We start from the raw sequence: 18777 nt of genomic DNA on the forward strand, positions 1-18777 counted from the left end.
TGGCTACCTTGCTAGAAGCGGATATAAGTAGCCCACGTCCCTGAGTGTACCGTGTGGTGCTCACCCGTATGGCCGGTGACTCGGGGCCTTCTATTGGCTTCCGCTCCACGATGGCGGTGCTGGTCCCACACGTGTGACCGTGCCTTCGGGTTTCTGGGCCTGAGGACCTGAAATACCCTGCCGGTCGGCTTCTGCTGCTGGGTAAGAGTTAGTCCCCACAGCCTCGGACGCCGGGTCCGGTAAGAAAGCTTCTCAGTCAGGGCGAGCTCTGCAGCTGCCAGCCCCTGACTCGTAGTAGTATTGCTCCCACTGAGCTCCAGCTGTTTCTTCCTATGACTGTCTCTTGTCTCTACTCTCCTTGACTCCTAACCCTGCTTCAGCCCCGGGTTTATATAGGGGAAGTTCTTCCCCTCCCAAGACTGGGCAGGAGGTGTGGCATGCACAGGATCCCTGACCAAAGGACCTCCCACCTGCTCTCATACATAACATCTCTATCACTGTGGCAACCAGACCCCTGGGGTGTCACATATACAGTACAGAACAAAAGTTTGGACACACCTCATTTAAAGATTTTTCAATATTTTCATGACTATGAAAATTGTACATTCACACTGAAGGCATCAAAACTATGAATTAACACATGTGGAATTATATACTTAACAAAAAAAGTGTGAAACAACTGAAAATATGTCTTACAGTTATATGAAAAAGTTTTGGCACCTCTATTAATCTTAAGCTTAATGTTTTATAAAAATTGGTGTTTTTGCAACAGCTATTTCAGTTTGATATATGTAATAACTGTTGGACACAGTAATGTTTCTGCCTTGAAATGAGGTTTATTGTACTAACAGAAAATGTGCAATCTGCATTCAAACAAAATTTGACAGCATCTTGCAGCGGCATGCTATTCCATCCGGTTTGCGTTTAGTTGGACCATCATTTATTTTTCAACAGGACAATGACCCCAAACACACCTCCAGGCTGTGTAAGGGCTACGTGACCAAGAACGAGAGTGATGGGGTGCTGCGCCAGATGACCTGGCCTCCACAGTCACCAGACCTGAACCCAATCGAGATGGTTTGGGGTGATCTGGACCGCAGAGTGAAGGCAAAAGGGCCAACAAGTGCTAAGCATCTCTGGGAACTCCTTCAAGATTGTTGGAAGACCATTTCCGGTGACTACCTCTTGAAGCTCATCAAAAGAATGCCAAGAGTGTGCAAAGCAGTCATCAAAGCAAAATGTAGCTACTTTGAAGAACCTAGAATATAAGACATTTTTTCAGTTGTTTCACACTATTTTGTTAAGTTTATAATTCCACATGTGTTAATTCATAGTTTTGATTCTTTCAGTGTGAATGTTCAATTTTCATAGTCATAAAAATACAGAAAAATCTTTAAATGAGAAGGTGTTTAAACTTTTGATCTGTACTGTATATATATATATATATATATATATATATATATATTCACTCACACACACACACACACACGTCTATATGCTCTTCAATGCTTGGTCGTTTTAAATAGTCTGGTTTATTAATGTTGGGAAAAGTATTGAAGAACACCATGTGTCATATTTACTCACACCTTTATGTCTTATTTTTATTTCACTTTGTTCTTCTGCAACATCTTCCAAATAATGCTAATTAATATTGGCACTACCTGCCATGGGATCTTTACAGGGTTGGGCTGAATTACTCAGTTTCTAGCTGATGCTTGCAAGACGGGGTGTGGAACTGATAATGAAATGAATTCCCTGAATTGCATCCAGACACTTTCTCCAAGTCAACGCCTAATTGTTTATGTGTAAACTCTGACAGTCAAGGACCTATCACTTAGGCTAAAAATAGCAGATGATATGCAAAAATTCTAAATTAATTATATGTTGTCAACAAGTAATTATCTGATCATCAGAATATGGAAATAATGACTGACTTGACTATTCACAGATCAGTTCTACTATTACACAAAAGTTACTTTCTAAACATGCTGACATTGATGGATTGGATGAAAATTATCTTTCCAGTACATGTAAATTGCATTCGGCACAAAAATAATCCCTGTGGAGGTTGCTTCTTCACCCTGCTAACTATAGCAATGGGATCAAGATAGTTCCTTCACTATACACTGGTAAAGCAGTTGTTCGCTTCACCAAATTTAAGTGTTTTGTAAAAAAACAAGCTGAGCTTTACCTCCCCTGATCAGTGTCTGTGCTGCTACCCCAGTCTCCGTTTATGTGCAGCTCTGATGTCATATTGACAGCACTGCAGCCAATCACTGAGTTCAGTGATTGGCCACAGTGGTTTTGACTTGACATCACCACTGTAGTTAAACAGCAGATTCATAGGCAGTAATGGAGACAAAGGGGTGGACTTGGGGAAGGTAAATAAAATGCAGATTCTTTTTTTTTGTCTTTAGCAGAATTTAAAATAATTTAAATGCAACCTCAGATGAATAAAAAACCATTGCTAACTTGTAGCATCTTTAGCATCAGTGGCTTGAAAGATTTATTTTCTGGATGACTTTACTAAATTGTTCTAAGGGAATGTACATTCTTTTTTACAATGTTGCTCAGGTTTATTAAGATTTGTGAGCATTCATTTATGGACATCTGTCTTAAGAGTTGAGATCTGGACTTTGACTGGCTAATAAATCTTAATAATTTTGGATTTCAGCCATTCTGATGTATATTTGTCGGTGTGCTTGGGATTATTGTCCATTTACATAACTCAATTTCGGCCAAGCATTAGATTTTGGGCTGACTCTAAAATATTTTGGTACAAAGAAGAGTTCATGATCATCTTAATGACTGCAAGGTGCCCAACAGGGTTGCTAACCGTCTAGAAATTCCTGGACAGTCCATAAAATTAGTGCACTTTTTTGCCCTGTCTATAAAAAACGTAAGTAAGTATCTGTGATTTGCTTGATGCTGAAGAAATTTTTGCAGATTATTTTGACTGTTATTATCATCATTGTACAGTTTATACTGAATGCAGCTGATGTCTTCACATAAGAATTATGGGCTACAGACATATATCACATATCACATATATCATAATGATTTATCATCGTTTTCCAATGTGTCTATAAAAAATATTGTCTGTCGGTGATTTTTTTATAAGCTGATCAAAAAAATATAATAAGTCAAGTTGGTAGTCCCGCTGACCTGTTGGGGAGAGAGGGTGAATTTGCTGGAACATCCACTTGTGGAAAGATTGTACACTGTCTTGAACGTTTTAGACTTGTGAAAAATCTTTCTCACTGTAGAATAATGGACACCAAGTTATTTGGAAATAGCCTTTTAACAGTTCCAAGATTAATGGGCAGTAAAATTGTTTCTCTAAGAGCATTGTTGATGCCTTTCTTCCTTGGCATTGTATTTACACACAATTGAATGCTCCAAACCAGTAAACTGCCAAAACTTTTGCTTTTATAGAGGTGGTCACATGGTCACACTTGTTAATGCACAATTTATGAAGAGCATTTGATTAACAACACCTAGCTTCTACTAACACTCTTTATGGCAGCTCACTGATTCTCCATCTTCATCTAGTTATTCTTAAATAAATCTAAGGAATAATGTACCTAGTTTTAAGAACTTCTAAGGACCAGATTTTTAGTTTTATGTTCTGATAAGTAAAACCATAGAATTCAAAGTGGGTGCTCTTACTTTTTTTCCTTACAGTAATTTATACTTTTATTTTAGACTGTATGCAGGCCATTTATTTTGAGATATTTAGTTATTATGTATAATTGTGTCTAATAAATAAATATATCTATGGTATCCCATAAAGTGGCCATCTCCATGGGATACTGAATATATAGTGTGTTTAATGCAAATACTGTGATTTCTGTGTAAACTGTATGCTGTAACATACTGTGAAACTTGTTGACAGGGTTAATCTTCCCTCTTAGTGGCTTGTTTACATGACTTAGCTCTGCTTGTTATGCAGAAGTTTCTAGAAAAAGTTGGAAAAAGCTCCCCTGGCAGTCAGTCAGTGGCTGCAGCTGAAAAGAGTCACAGGAGAGAGGAGTCAGTAGAGGAAGGCAGATGTAGATCTTCCCTTGGCTGTTGGGTCTGAAAGGGACCTATGAAAAAGGAGGTGAGCTGACATCCTTCAGATTGGAAGGACCCCTATTGCACCTCCAGGAGGAAAAAAACAACTCAGAGGAGAAATACAGCTCAGTGCAAAGTAAGGAATACTGAGTGAGGATTACCAGAGGGGACAGCCTGAGAATGAGTGAATTGAAAGGATAAGTATCCCTCAGAGATCTGCTTGTCCGCATGTATGGTGTAACCTTCAACTATGAGTGTAAATTTGATCACCAATTATCTACTATTTGTATATACTTATATACCCTGTTATCATTAATAAAGAGACTGTTCTTTTAACACTGCTTCTTCATGAATGAGGATTAGCTGTGCAAACAACCACCACCATCATCCTCTACTTAAAGAGTCAGCTACTGTGCAAATCATTATTCATCACATTATCCTCCATAAGATGAGCAGATTCGGGACTCATTATCAGCCCTGTGTTCAGAGGCCCATCTCCAAGTGTCTGATACACACTTGGCGCTGCTATAAACTGTAATCCACTGTTTCATTTTTTTTAGATTTTTATCAGGGGAACTTCGTTTGTGTGTAATTGGAGAGAGGATCGTGACAGAAAGCTTGGCCTCCGTTAAGCAGATTAGAGACCACCAGGAGCACAAAGCCCCCATCTGCCGTACATCACTTGAGGTTAGCGTATAACATCTTTTGTTCTTCTGCCTCCGCAAGTTGTTTCCCTGCCCAGCAGCAGCTAATTTAGCTTAGCTGATAGCTCTCTGTATGTGTAATGTCAGGCACAAAGCAAGGAAATCAGACAGTGAGCTATCAATCAATGTTAAAGGGGTTGTCCAGTCACAAGTGATAAGTCTCTAGTTACTCTGTGTGACTGCAGACTTATGAATCCCCCCCAGAACACGAACTGTGTGCTACAGGGATTTGCTGGTTTCAGACCCGGGACCAGAGGGTATGTATGCGTTATCCATATAACAGAGGCGGTTGATCCAGCACTTCCAGTAAAACGTATAATTTTATTCAGAAAATTTCATCCATAAAAAATATATAATTCCATAAGAAATCCACAAAACCATATGGACAAGTGTGTCATCTGAGGAAATAGTCCCAAGGGAGATACATTCAAGGTGTTGGTTGACGCGTTTCGAAGTGATACTTCTTATTCATAATAATACTTCTTATTCATGAATTATTATTAATTATTATTATGAATAAGAAGTATCACTTCGAAACACGTCAACCAACACCTTGAATGTATCTCCCTTGGGACTATTTCCTCAGATGACACACTTGTCCATATGTTTTTGTGGATTTCTTATGGAATTATTTATTTTTTATGGATGAAATTTTCTGAATAAAAATATAAGTTGTATTGGAAGTGCTGGATCAACCGCCTCTGTTATATGGACTATTCCCTTGGAACTTGGATCCGTGCACACCTGCATTTGTGAATAGGTGAGCTGATTACTATTTTTCTTTGCTATGTATGCGTTATACAGTATATATATATATATATGTTTGTGTTCACTGAAAAATTAAAAAAAAGTTATGGCTCTTTAAAAATGGGAATGAAAAAATGAAAACATAAAAACAAAACTTAGCTTCCTTCTTCAGGGAATAACGCATGATATGAACACAGAGGCCACAGCTATGGCCAATACAGTATGTTTTGGCAGTTATCTGATCATGACGAATAAGGTATGGCAGACAAAACATGTTGACCATATCTGTGTCTTCTGTTTTGATACTACATTTTTAATATTGAAGGAATAAAAGTTAAGTTTTAATGGTGCTTTACCTTGTTGCTGGATTAATTTTGTCTCCCTCAAAACAAGCCTGCTGAGTCAAGTGGATATCTGCACAAACTGATAGCCTCCATACATAAGCAATGAGATTTTTTTGCCTTTTATACGCATTTAAGTATAAACGGTTTTATCTGGATCTCCAACCAGCGTCGTACTGAGCTGCCAAGGGCACACGAGTAATACTTACTCTGGTCGTCTACTGTTCAGCTAGATGCAAATATTACGTTACCCTTACAAATGGACCTATGCTCCTATATAATAATAAACTAGGTAGTTTGTTAAGCAATTAAACGCTGCCTAGAGATGAATTTGAATTCTCAAGCTTTTCTCAAAAATTTGATTTGCTGCAACACTTGTAATTGCAAATTTACTGCAAAGCTTGTAATTGCACAGAAAATTAATGTGAGGGAGAGGTTAGAAAGAGAATCTTGCCGACCATTTCTTTCATGGGAAAGAAGGAGAGAGAGAACCCCACTGACCATAAGCGCTTACACTCTATAGAAGAGAGAGAAGACCCTGCTGACCATAAGAGCTTACACACTACAGAAGAGAGAGAGAGGAACCTGCTGACCATAAGATCTTACACTCTAAAGGAGAAAGGGAGAGATAGGACACCGCTGACCATAAGAGCCTATACACTACAGAAGAGTGAATGAGAGAGAGGACCCTGCTGATAAAAAGATCTTACACTCTACAGGAGAGAGGGAGAGACAGGACACCGCTGACTATAAGAGTTTGCACACTATAGAAAAGCGAAAGAGAGAGGACCCTGCTGATCATAATAGCTTACACTCTATAGAAGAGAGGGAAAGAGAGGACACCCCTGACCATAAGAGCTTACACCCTTCAGAAGAGAGAGAGAAAGAGGACTTTGCTGATCATAAGAACTTATACTCTATATAAGAGAGGGAGTATCCAGCTGATCATAAGAGCTTACACACTACAGAAGAGACGGAGAGAGGACCCCGCTGACCATAAGAGCTTACACTCTATAGGAGAGAGGAAGAGAGGGGACCCTGCATACCATAAGAGCTTACACTACAGAAGAGAGAGAGAGGACCCCGCTGACCATAAGAACTTACACTATACAGGAAAGAGAGAGAGGACCCTGCTGACCATAAGATCTTACACTACTGAAGAGAGAGAGGGCCCTGCTGACCATAAGAGCTTACACTACTAAAGAGAGAGAGGACCCTGCTGACCATAAGAGCTTACACTACTAAAGAGAGAAAGGACCCTGCTGACCATAAGAGCTTACACTACTGAAGAGAGAGAGGACCTCGCTGATCATAAGAACTTACACTCTACAGGAGAGAGAGAGAGGGGACCCTGCTGATTATAAGAACTTGCACTCTACTAAAGAAAGAGAGAGAGAGGACCCTGATGACCATAAGAGCTTAAAAGAGAGAGAGCCCTGCCGATGATAAAAATATACACTATACAGGATAAAGAGACAGACAGGACTCTGCTGAGCATACACTTTTCAGGAGAGAGACTTACCCAATGACTCTGGAGATGGAAAACAACTCTGCTGTACAAACTGTACTCCACTGGGAAATGCTGAACTGTGATGGCCCAGGTACTGACCACTACTGTACAAGGTATGATAATCCGCTAGATGTCATAGCTGCAGGGCATTATGGAGAAGTCCACGCAGCCACACAAAAAGACATTACCTTCTCTTTGATGCTTCAGCAGTGTGGGAAATGGTGCCAAGCAAGTAATTTTGGGAAATGCAAAGTGTTTATATTAGTGTGAAATCGCTCAAAAGTTTTCTAGCTCAAAAGTTCAGGTCTCCATTGATTTCAATGGGGTTCTGGTTCAGGTTAAAGTTTGTGTACAGTTCTGGTCAAGAAAAAAGGAATTGTTTTTCCATCATCTGGTAAAATAATTCTTTATTTTTCGTCCATTAAAAACTTGCAAAAATTACAATGGTTGCATAGACAGGGCAGGGGAGCAAGACGCATTTCGAACGCTCACTTGCATTCTTTATCACTGCATAGCTACACAATGAAAAGGATTTTCTAAAATACTAAAAATGTGCCAATGAAAACAGTTGGAACAAATCACATGACACAATTACCACACTAAGCGACAGTTGCATGAAAACAGTCAATAGTGATATATAGTTTCTTTCTTCAGATTAAAACCCTTCGGGCTTCTTGAATCCAGATTAAATATCCAATACACTTCTTTTATCAATAATTTGCATTTTATATCTCCGCCTCTTGCATGTGGAAAAAGTTTTTCAATTCCTAAAACTTGCAAAAAAGACATGTCACGATTGCGCTCAATAACAAAATGCCTTGCAAGGGCAGAAATATTTCTACTGGTGTTATTTGAATTAAGTATGTCATTATAATGGTTATTAAACCTAGTTTTTAATTTATGTGCAGTACAACCTATATAAAATTTATTGCATATGGTACAATTCATTTTGTATACCACGTTCTCTGAATGACAATTAATATACTGTTTGATTTTATATTCGTTTGAATGATCAGAATCATGAAAAACAGAACTGCAAAGTGTGTATGAACATATGTGACATTTAGTGTTGAGCCACCCCCGTAGTGTTCGAGTTCGGTTCGGTTCGTCGAACACCCGTGTGTTCGCCGAACTGTTCGTCGAACTGTTCGTCGAACACCTTCGAACACCGTTAAAACCAATGGCAGGCAAACAAAAACACATAGAAACACATAGAAAACACATTCAAAGGTGTCCAAAAGCTGACAAACTGCTCAGAAGACACAACTAACACATGGAAAAGTGACAAGTACATATAGTCATGCGAAAAGAAAAGAGGTGGAGGAGTAAAAGGAGGGGGAGACACAGATATAGGCATGTCATGCCCTTCTAAAATCCAAAAAGTGAGAAGCTGACACTTTCAGTCCGCTCCTGCCCGTGCCACCTCCGCGTCGCCGGGTTTGTGCCAGAGCCGCGGTGAACCCTGACGGCCAGCCCCCCTCTCCCAATACTGGTGCCTGTCCGCTGGTGGGTCGAGCGAGCCCCCCTGTGGTGGAGGCAGCTCTAAGCTTTTTAATTTAAATTGTCTCTCTAATTTGAATGAATACACTTTAAATCCATTTACAAGGATCTATTGGAGGGCAAGTCTCATGCCAGCAGCCGCGTAATTCCAGCTCCAGTAGCGTCCACTAAAGCTGCTGCAGTTAAAAAGCTTTTATAAGGATCGAGCTCGGCTGTCCACCGCAAGGCATCCTACTGCCAGTCCCAGCCCCTATGCCTTGGGGTGCCTCCTGATGCTCTTCACTGAGTATCCCGTGGTCCCGAAGCATTTCCTTTGAAAAAATTAAGTGTCCAAACTACAGGTGGTGTAGCTTGCTTAACAGCCGGGATAATCCGCTGACTAGCAGACACTGCTACTAGGCACAAAGTATTTCCTGGGCTAGATGCAGTTAAAAATTTGTAATTAGATACTCTCGTTGGATGCTGAGAAAGCATTCCATAGAGTCTCCTGTCACGCCATATATGATTCTCTTAAAAAGCTTGGGGTAGGGGTCTAGGGGACCCTTTTATAGCCAAAATCACGGCCCTGTATCGCAATACGTCACCTAGGCTGAAGATAAATGGAACTGTAGCACCCTGAGGGCTCGGTTGTTACAGAGGTATTGCACCTCACCCAGAGGTGTGATATCTCACTCTCAGGTAAGGATGTAGCGTGGATCAGGACCCGACACCTGCATGCATAACACCACATTGCCGTGGGGCAGGGCGACCAATATGCCCCTGAGAAGGGCACGACAGTCCCTGTCCCTGGCTGGAGTGGGGGGAGGGAAGACTGAGGAAGGGGAACCCTGTAGTGCAGGAGCAGGGAGGAAGCAGTTCCTGGGTGCATTGAGAAGGGAGTATAAAAGGTGGGCACCATCTTAGTTCAGTGCAGAGAAGTCTGAGCAGAAGTGGCAGGGAGCAGGGGCTCTGCATGAGCTCTGCTCCGGAGGCGGGCCTAGTAACAGAGGCCCAGGCCTGGAAGAGGGAGAAGGAAGGAAGAGGAGCGGAGAAGGCTCCAGGAACGAGGAATGAAGGGATCCCAGGGGTGCGGACGGGCGAGTCGCCAACGCACGCCCGAATCCACCTGCGTGGAGGGGTCAGGCCTAAGGGGGAGACCGGTCCCCGAAACTAGTGGAGGCAGGAAACGACCCTCAGCTAGAAACAGGAGGCTGTGACATTTTATGTGGCGCAGCCCCTCGCTACACCGGCTAGGAAGGCACCACATAGGGTCAGGGAAACTGGCGCCAAGTTTACCAAGAGGAGGCCCGAGGCAGCCGGACAGAAGGGTTGGTAAGAAAGGCCAGACAAAGGACACACAAAGGGGGTCCTTTGAAGCGCTCCAAAGTTATCTGGGAGTTGTCTGAGCCCCTCACCTGGTGAGCACAGTACGACGAGGGCAGCCGTTACCTGCAGACGTGGTCTGGATAATAAGAACTGTGAGTAAAGGCCCTGGACTGCATCACTGACTCCGTGTCGTTACTGCTGCTGCCCTGCACCATCACCCCCATCCTCCGCATACACTGCCCTGAGGCTATACTCCTCCCGTGGGGAGTTATGCTACGCTCTGCTGCACCCACAACACCAGCCTCAGCGGTCTGCCCTGGAGCGGCGGTTCACTCTGACCGCAATCCACGGGTGGCGTAGTCGGACATTTAAACATCAAAACCACATAAATAGTTCCGCCACTGGTTTGACCGCCCTGAGCCACGGAACCGGGTCGCCACCACGGAGACTACAACCACTAGCATCCACCAAAAAGGGTCCGGCTCCGGGTGTCCCAAGGCCCAGGGGGCGCGTCAGAACATTTTCATCACCTTTCACAATCAGCAATGGGACAAGGCAGGCATGTTCTCTGTCCCCTCTCTTATACATCCTTGTGACGGAGCACCTGCTCTCATCAATTCGCCATAACCCCAATATTAGGTGGATTGAGGTGGGAGGCACCGAGTACAAGTGCTCACTATTTGCTGATGATGTCCTAGTATATATCACTCAATCACATATATCCATCCATGCTGTTATGGCTGAAATAGATCACTTTGTTACATGGTCAAATTTTAAAATCAATGCAGCGAAGTCTGAGGCCCTCGATGTCTCCCTCCCCAAATCCATATAGGATTCCATCCAGTCCAACTTTCCCTTTGCCTGGCCCTCACAGGGTATCAAATACTTAGGAATTCCTATTCATAGAGACCTCTCCCATCTATGTTATTTTAATTTTGGGCCCTTTATTGAACAACTCCATACAGACCACGGTTGGCAAGTTAGAACTGTAAGATTCACTAAGTGAACCACTGGTGTTTTGTGGAAAAGCACATGTACACTGTGTTCCAAATTATTATGCAAAAAGTGTTTAGGAGTGATAAGGGAAGAATTTGTTTGTTTGTCAGTTAAACTCATTGATGGTGATGTGTGTCAGGGCTCTTTATATCACTGTAAGCAATTGCAGACACCTATGCTAATTAGTTTGGCAGTTGTGTGTCCAATGAAAGGCAAGACTACTTAAGAAGGCTGTCTCATATTATTAAGCAGCCTACATTTTCTGCCAAAATGGGAAAGAAAAAGGATGTGTCGGCTGCTGAGAAGCAACAAATTGTGGAGTGTTTAGGTCAAGGCATGACTACAATCAACATTGTGCGATGATCAGGATGAAGTGTCTTCGCAATCAAGAAGTATGTAGATGATTCACAGTACACACGTGTGCGTGCTGATAAGGGAAAAATGAGGACTCTTTCCTACAGGCAATTACGTCAGGTTGAAAGAGCAGCGGCAAAAAAGCCTTGTCATAGCAGCAGACAAGTTTTTGAAGCTGCTGGTGCCTCCAACGTCCCCCAAACAACAAGATGCAGGGTCCTTCATAGGTTTGCAGCTGTGCATACGCCATCCTGTCGACCTCCTCTATCCACTTCACACAAGCAGAAACGGCTCCAGTGGGCCAAACATTACATGAAGACTGATTTCAAAACTGTTTTGTTCACGGATGAGTGCCGTGCAGCGCTCGATGGTCCAGATGGATGGAGTGGAGGATGGCTGGTTGATGGACACCCCACGCAAACACGGCTACAGCGCCAACAAGGAGGAGGTGGAGTAATGTTTTGGGCTGGAATCATGGGGAGAGAGATTGTCGGCCCCTTTAGGATCCCTGAAGGCGCTAAAGATGAACTCCATAATGTATGTGGATTTTCTCAAACAGCACTTCCTGCCATGGTTCAAGAAGAAGAACCGTGTATTTCACAGCAAGATCATTTTTTTGCATGATAATGCACCATCTCATGCTGCACATAAAACATCTGCATCTCTGGCTGATATGGGCATAAAAGGGGACAAACTTATGGTGTGACCCCCATGCTCCCCTGACCTCTACCACATTCAGAACCTTTGGAGCATCATTAAAAGGAGTGTCTATGATGGCGGGAGGCAGTTCACATCTAAGCAACAGCTCTGGGAGGGTATTCTGTCCTCATGCAAAACAATTGAAGCAGAAACCATCCAAAACCTGACAAATTCAATGGACGAGAGAGTTCAGAAGCTCCTTTCGAACAAGGGGTCCTATGTGAAAATGTAACATCACCTAGAATAAAGTTTTGAGTTGAAAACTGTTTGATTTCAGTTTCTAACAACCTGCTAAAGCTTATAATTTCAAAAATGACCATTTTTTTGGTCTTTATTAAAATGAAAAGGTTGATCGAAAAGTTTGGGGGATCTAAGAGTGTGGCAACCCAGTAGTCATGATTACTTCGAATTCTGACAATATGAGGGTCATGCTGCAGGTAGTGCAGCAAGAAGGCACTTATGTGTCTTGCGCATCTCGGAGCCCCAAAATTATTTTCCGGGCTAGATGCAGCTAAAAATTATTAATAATTTTAAATCTGGTGAAGCTTTAGTATAGATGGCCTAATAGGATCAGTGCTGCACACTGCTACAAAGCCCAAATTATTTTCCAGTCAAGATACAGATAAACATGATTAGTAATTTTAAATCTGGTGGAGCTTATTATAGATGGCCTAATAGAATCAGTGCTGCACACTGCTACAAAGCCCAAATTATTTTCCAGCCAAGATACAGATAAACATGATTAGTAATTTGAAAGCTTAAAACGGTTGGTAGGGTGATTTTAACCAATCATCAAGCTTTTACTCTCCCCAGGATGACACAGGGGTAGAAAAGTCGTTTCGGATCCATCTTTATGAACGTGAGTCTGTCTACATTATCAGTGGAGAGCCGCGTGCGCTTATCTGTCAGCACACCACCAGCAGCGCTGAACACACGTTCAGACAGAACGCTGGCTGCGGGGCATGACAAGATCTCCAAGGCGTAAGTGGCTAGCTCCGGCCATTTATCCAGATTGGAAGCCCAAAAAGAGCAAGGGTCCAGTGACACAGTCATGGCTTCAATGTTTACTTGGAGATACTCCTGTACCATCGTCTCTAGGCGTTGACTATGTGTCAGACTTCTTGTCTCCTGTGGCCTTGCAAAGGATGGGCTAAAAAAGTGGTGAAATGATTCCGCAAAATTGATGTTACCAGCAGATACTGTGGTTCTGTTACGGTTTGAGTGCTGAACACTTGACGGTCCCACGGTTGGCAAGTTGGAACTGTGAGATTCACTACGTGCACCACTGGTATTTTGTGGAAAAGCACATGTAAGATTCTGCAACAGTCTCTGCTGATACTCCTGCATGCGTGCATCCCTTTCTATGGCAGGAATAATTTCTGCAAATTTACTTTTGTACCGGGGATCTAACAGTGTGGCAACCCAGTAGTCAGGATTATTTCTAATTCTCACAATTCGAGGGTCATGTTGCAGGTAGTGCAGCAAGAAGGCACTCATGTGTGTTGCGCATCCAGGAGCACCAAGTCCCTGTTGTGTTGGTGGCGAGGTAACAATCATGCTTCCTTCCTCTGTCCTCTCCCCCCAACCTCGCACAACAGAAATGTGATCAAGGTCTCCCTCATCTGATGAGTCTTCCATCAGTTCGTCCTCCACTTCTTCCTGGGCTCCTGCAACTTCCTCACTAGTTTGGCTGCTACCATACGCCCTGGTAAAACCATCTCCCCCACCCTCACATGCCTGCCGCCTTGGTGCTGCCGACCGTCTGGACCTTGCAGATGTTAGCCCTTCCGCATACAACTCCTCCTCCTCTACTTCCTCCACCTCCTCTTGTGCCACCACCTGACTCCGAATTCTGTTTAACATGTGCTCCAGCATGTAAATCACCGGAATAGTCATGCTGATAATGGCATCGTCAGCACTAAACATCTTCGTCGCCATTTCAAAACTGTGCAGAAGGGTGCATAGGTCCCTGATCTGAGACCACTCCTCCAGCGTGATTTGCCCCACCTCTGGATCTCGTTGGCCCAGGCTATACGTCAGAACTTATTGCACCAGGGCTTGTCGGTGCTGCCACAGTCGCTGCAACATGTGCAGAGTTGAATTCCACCGGGTAGGCACATTGCATTTTAGCCGGTGAAGTGGCAGGCCCAACGACTTCTGTAGAGATGTAAGTCGCTGAGCTGAGGGATGCGAACAGCGAAAGTTAGCACACAGCAACCGTGCCCTCTGCAGAAGGCCATCTAGTCTGGGATAGTGGGCTAAAAATTGCTGGACAACCAGGTTCAACACGTGAGCCATACAAGGCATGTGTGTGACATTGCCCCGGCGAAGGGCCGCACCCAGGTTTGCAGCATTGTCGCACACGGCCTTCCCTTGTTTCAGGTCCAGTGGAGACAACCATTCATGAAATTGGTTCTCCAGAGCTGACCACAACTCCTAAGCTGTGTGACTCACATTTCCCAGACATTTCAATGTAAAAACCGCCTGATGACGTTGAGCCCTACTGCCAGCATAGTAAGGAGGTATGCAGGATCCCTTCTGCACAGTTAGAAAGCTTGTGGCATGACCAGACAGGCTTTGGGTGCAGGTGGAAGACCGAGAGGAGGTTGAGGAGGCAGAAGCAGTGGAGGAACTTTGACATAAAGAGGATTGACGCACAACTCGTGGGGACGGCAAGCCTTGGACAGCAGCCCCTTGTCCTGCTGTCACCATAATTACCCAGTGCCCAGTCAGCGACATGTAACGCCCCTGTCCATGCCTACTCGTCCAAGTGTCTGTGGTGAAATGCACCCTGTCACACACAGAGTTTCTCAAAGAAGCGGTGATGTTGTGTGCGACATGCTGGTGGAGCGCAGGCACACCTTTCTTTGAGAAGTAGTGCCGACTGGGCATCTGGTACTGGGGCACTGAGACGGACATAAGGTCTCGAAAATGCTCTGTGTCCACCAGGCGGAAAGGCAGCATTTCTGTAGCCAAGAGCTTGCAGATGGTGAAATTCAACCTCTTAGCTTTCTCATGGCTAGGAGGAAATGGTCTTTTACTTGTCCACATCTGAGGGACCGAGGGCTGGCTATTGTGCTTAGACGGGGTTGATAAGGGTGTCCCCGGCAAACTGCCGGTCTGTGAGGAAGATGCAGGCGGACATGTTAGGTTGCCTTGATCCAAAGGTGGTGCTATCGATGTCGGACAGCGCTCAGCACCAGCTGGTGTTACCACCTCCAAAGAAAATGATGACCTGCCAATCACGCTGGCTGTTGCGGGTAAAGAGGTGGCAGGTCTGCGCCCCAAAACAGGTGTGACTGCTGTCCCCCCAGTCACAGAGGATGAAGATGCCGCGGATGCACAAGATATGGCAGACGGTGGTTGGCCTGGCCGGCTAGGCCGCATTGTAGCACACTGAGCTTCCCACTGCAACTTATGCTTCATGTCCATGTGCCGGTTCATGCATGAAGTACTCAAACTATGTATTTTTTGGCCTCTACTTAGCTTTTGCTGACAAATGTTACAGATAACACGAGTTGGGTCATCTTTATCGATCTGAAAAAATGCCCAGGCTATGCAAGGCTTAGCACCCATGCGACCTGAAGAGCCACCACGACTTGTGGTGAGAGGCAGAGTTGTGTTTGAGGATGCAGTTGTTGACGTGCTTCCAGTACTACGTCTCTGTCCAGGAAGGCGCAACCTGACCTCGTCGTCACTAGCATCTTCCTCCACCTCCTCTGCTGACCTCATCTCTTGGCTGACTGTGGGTTGACAGTAAGTGGGATCTCCAACCTCATCATCATCACCCTGTGCGTTATCACACCCGTCGTCCTCAGAGCCAACCTGTTCCTGCCCTGACAAAAAACTAAAGTTGTCGCTCCAATCAGGTATTTGAGTCTCATCATCGTCTTCCTCATTGTCTCCACCAACAGGAGTTACAGTTTGGGAATGAGGGTCTACATTATGGTCAGAACCTTCTGCGTCTGGTCCTGGATCCGACTCATAAAGATTCTGGGCATCAGTGCAGATCATTTCCTCGTCTGGATTCACAGAAGCGCTGGAGTCGACCTCTGATTCCCAGGCTATAGTATGAGTAAACAGCTCTGCAGACTCAACCATCTGTTCTACCTCATACTCAGACGGGCAGCTGGAGATTTGGGAGCTGTGAGGAAGCAAGTGCGATTGGGGTGACACCTTTGAGGACTGGAGTATTTGTGATGTTGAAGTTGATGTGGAGGAGAGCCCACTTAAAGGAGCACTTGATATCCGTTGAAGCACCTGCTGTTTTTGTGCCTCATCTGGAATTTGTAGCGATTGGCGTGGCCGTAAGAAAGGGATCTTATCACATTGTCCGCTAAAAGAAGTAGACATTTTAGTTTGGCTGGAAGATGGTCTTTCTTCTGCAGATGTTACTGTTGCTTTAACACCTACCCCACGGACACAACCTTTTTTCCCCTTCCCAACACGCCTATTCCCCTTTCCACCAGCAGCAGGCCTTTTTCCACTCATTTTGGTGGTTAACTAATTCACAACTCTGGAGTTGTTTGCACAAAAAAACAATGGATGGGAACCGAGCAGAGCTGAGTGGCCAAACTGTGGTATTAGGCCAAAACTATTGGCTGGGTTAGATGCAGAAAAAAATTATATTCAATTTGCAACCTGATGGAGGTCAGTATAGATGGACTAATAGAACAAGTCCCACACACAGCTAGAAGCCCAAATATTTTTTCAGAGGTAGATGCAGAAAAAAATTTATTGAGTTTGCAACCTGATGGAGGTCTGTATAGATGGATTAATAGAACAAGTCCCACACACAGCTACAAGCCCAATATTTTTTCAGAGGTAGATGCAGAAAAAAAATATATTCAGTTTGCAACCTGATGGAGGTCAGTATAGATGGACTAATAGAGAAAGTCCCACACACTGCTAGAAGGCCAAATATTTTTTCAGAGCTAGATGCAGACAAAAAATTATTTTGAATTTGCAACCTGATGGAGGTCAGTATAGGTGGACTAATAGAACAAGTCCCACACACTGCTAGAAGGCCAAATATTTTTTCAGAGCTAGATGCAGAAAAAAATTATATTCAGTTTGCAACCTGATGGAGGTCTGTATAGATGGATTAATAGAAAAAGTCCCACACACAGCTAGAAGCCCAAATATTTTTTCAGAGGTAGATGCAGATAAAAATTATTTTTAATTTGCAACCTGATGGAGGTCAGTATAGATGGACTAATAGAGAAAGTCCCACACACTGCTAGAAGGCCAAATATTTTTTCAGAGCTAGATGCAGATAAAAATTATTTTTAATTTGCAACCTGATGGAGGTCAGTATAGATGGACTAATAGAGAAAGTCCCACACACTGCTAGAAGGCCAAATATTTTTTCAGAGCTAGATGCAGATAAAAATTATATTCAATTTGCAACCTGATGGAGGTCAGTATAGATGGACTAATAGAACAAGTCCCACACACAGCTAGAAAAATAAAAAAGTTATAGCTCTCAGAATAAAGCGATGCAAAAAAAATATTTTTCCTATAAAATTGTTTTATTGTGTAAAAACATAAAAAAATATACGGTAAGTGTAGTATCGCTCTAAACGTACTGACCCGAAGATTAACGCTGCCTTATCACTTTTACCACACACAGAACGGCATAAATAAACCTTCAAAAAACAATTCCTGAATTGTTGGTTTTTGTTAATTTTACCTCCCAAAAACCGGAATAGAAAGCGATCAAAAAGTGTCACATACCCAAAAATGGTACCAATAAAAATGTCAACTCGTCCCGCAAAAACAAGTCGTCACATGACTCTGTCGACTGAAATATGGAAAAATTATAGCTCTCAAAATATGGCGATGCAAGAACTATATTTTGCAAAAAAAGCGTCTTTTAGTGTGTGACAGCTGTCAGTCATAAAAACCCAATATAAATCTGGTATGTCTGTAATCGCACTGACCGAAGAATAAAGTAATATAAAAAATAAAATAAATTCAGCTCACCTGGTTCTCACATGCTCCTGGTGCAGGGAAGCCTGGTAACGTGTGGTCTCACGTAGTAGAAACAATATAAATGTAAGAAGAAACTGGCTTCCAGGAACATAAAAATTTCCCCCCTAATTTTTTTTTTTAATTGATAGAAAAGTAGTTCAGATCAGTTCAGGTAATGAGATAAAAATTCAATGGATAAATCACATCATAGAATCCAGCTACGCATTTCGAGCATGATACTATGCTTTTTGTCGAAGCTCAGACTAAAGTAATCTCATCACTTATACTGCACGAGGAACGGCTTAAAAAATAAATAAAACCAATTCTTTACCTGCTACTGATTAGTTTATTATGTCTCCCAAAGATCGCTGTAAGGCTCTGCTCACATTTATCCTGCGCTCTGTGCTGAGCACTTACACCAGAGTTTCCGTGTAAATCTCTGATACGTGATTCAGACAGAATCCATGACTGAAGATTCCCTGTAATGAGGCAGATATAGGCCACTGTGGATGCCGTCTGGCCTGTGATCCCACGGTGTCAGTTTTTTTAGGCGTGCATAAAAGTGCGGATGGCCACAGTTTTGTGCACTTCT

The 18777-nt window shown here is 43.3% G+C and overlaps 2 long non-coding RNA genes across 3 annotated transcripts in view; one reads left to right on the forward strand and one right to left on the reverse strand.

Moving 5' to 3' along the window:
• Positions 1–4730, forward strand: part of LOC141164999 (uncharacterized) — a 106036-nt gene extending 101306 nt beyond the window's left edge. Inside the window, exon 3 of the long non-coding RNA XR_012251022.1 lies at positions 4617–4730. This is a non-coding gene — a long non-coding RNA (uncharacterized lncRNA). The remainder of the gene's footprint in view (positions 1–4616) is intronic.
• A 3315-nt stretch (positions 4731–8045) lies between these two features.
• LOC141165603 (uncharacterized) overlaps positions 8046–18777 on the reverse strand; it is a 159545-nt gene continuing 148813 nt past the window's right edge. For both annotated transcript variants that reach the window (XR_012251180.1, XR_012251179.1), the window contains one exon: positions 8046–8131. This is a non-coding gene — a long non-coding RNA (uncharacterized lncRNA). The remainder of the gene's footprint in view (positions 8132–18777) is intronic.

This window comes from Phyllobates terribilis, unplaced genomic scaffold (genome assembly GCF_046119375.1).
Source record: "Phyllobates terribilis strain yellow unplaced genomic scaffold, ASM4611937v1 Scaffold_11__3_contigs__length_659146591, whole genome shotgun sequence".
Lineage (NCBI taxonomy): Eukaryota > Metazoa > Chordata > Amphibia > Anura > Dendrobatidae > Phyllobates > Phyllobates terribilis.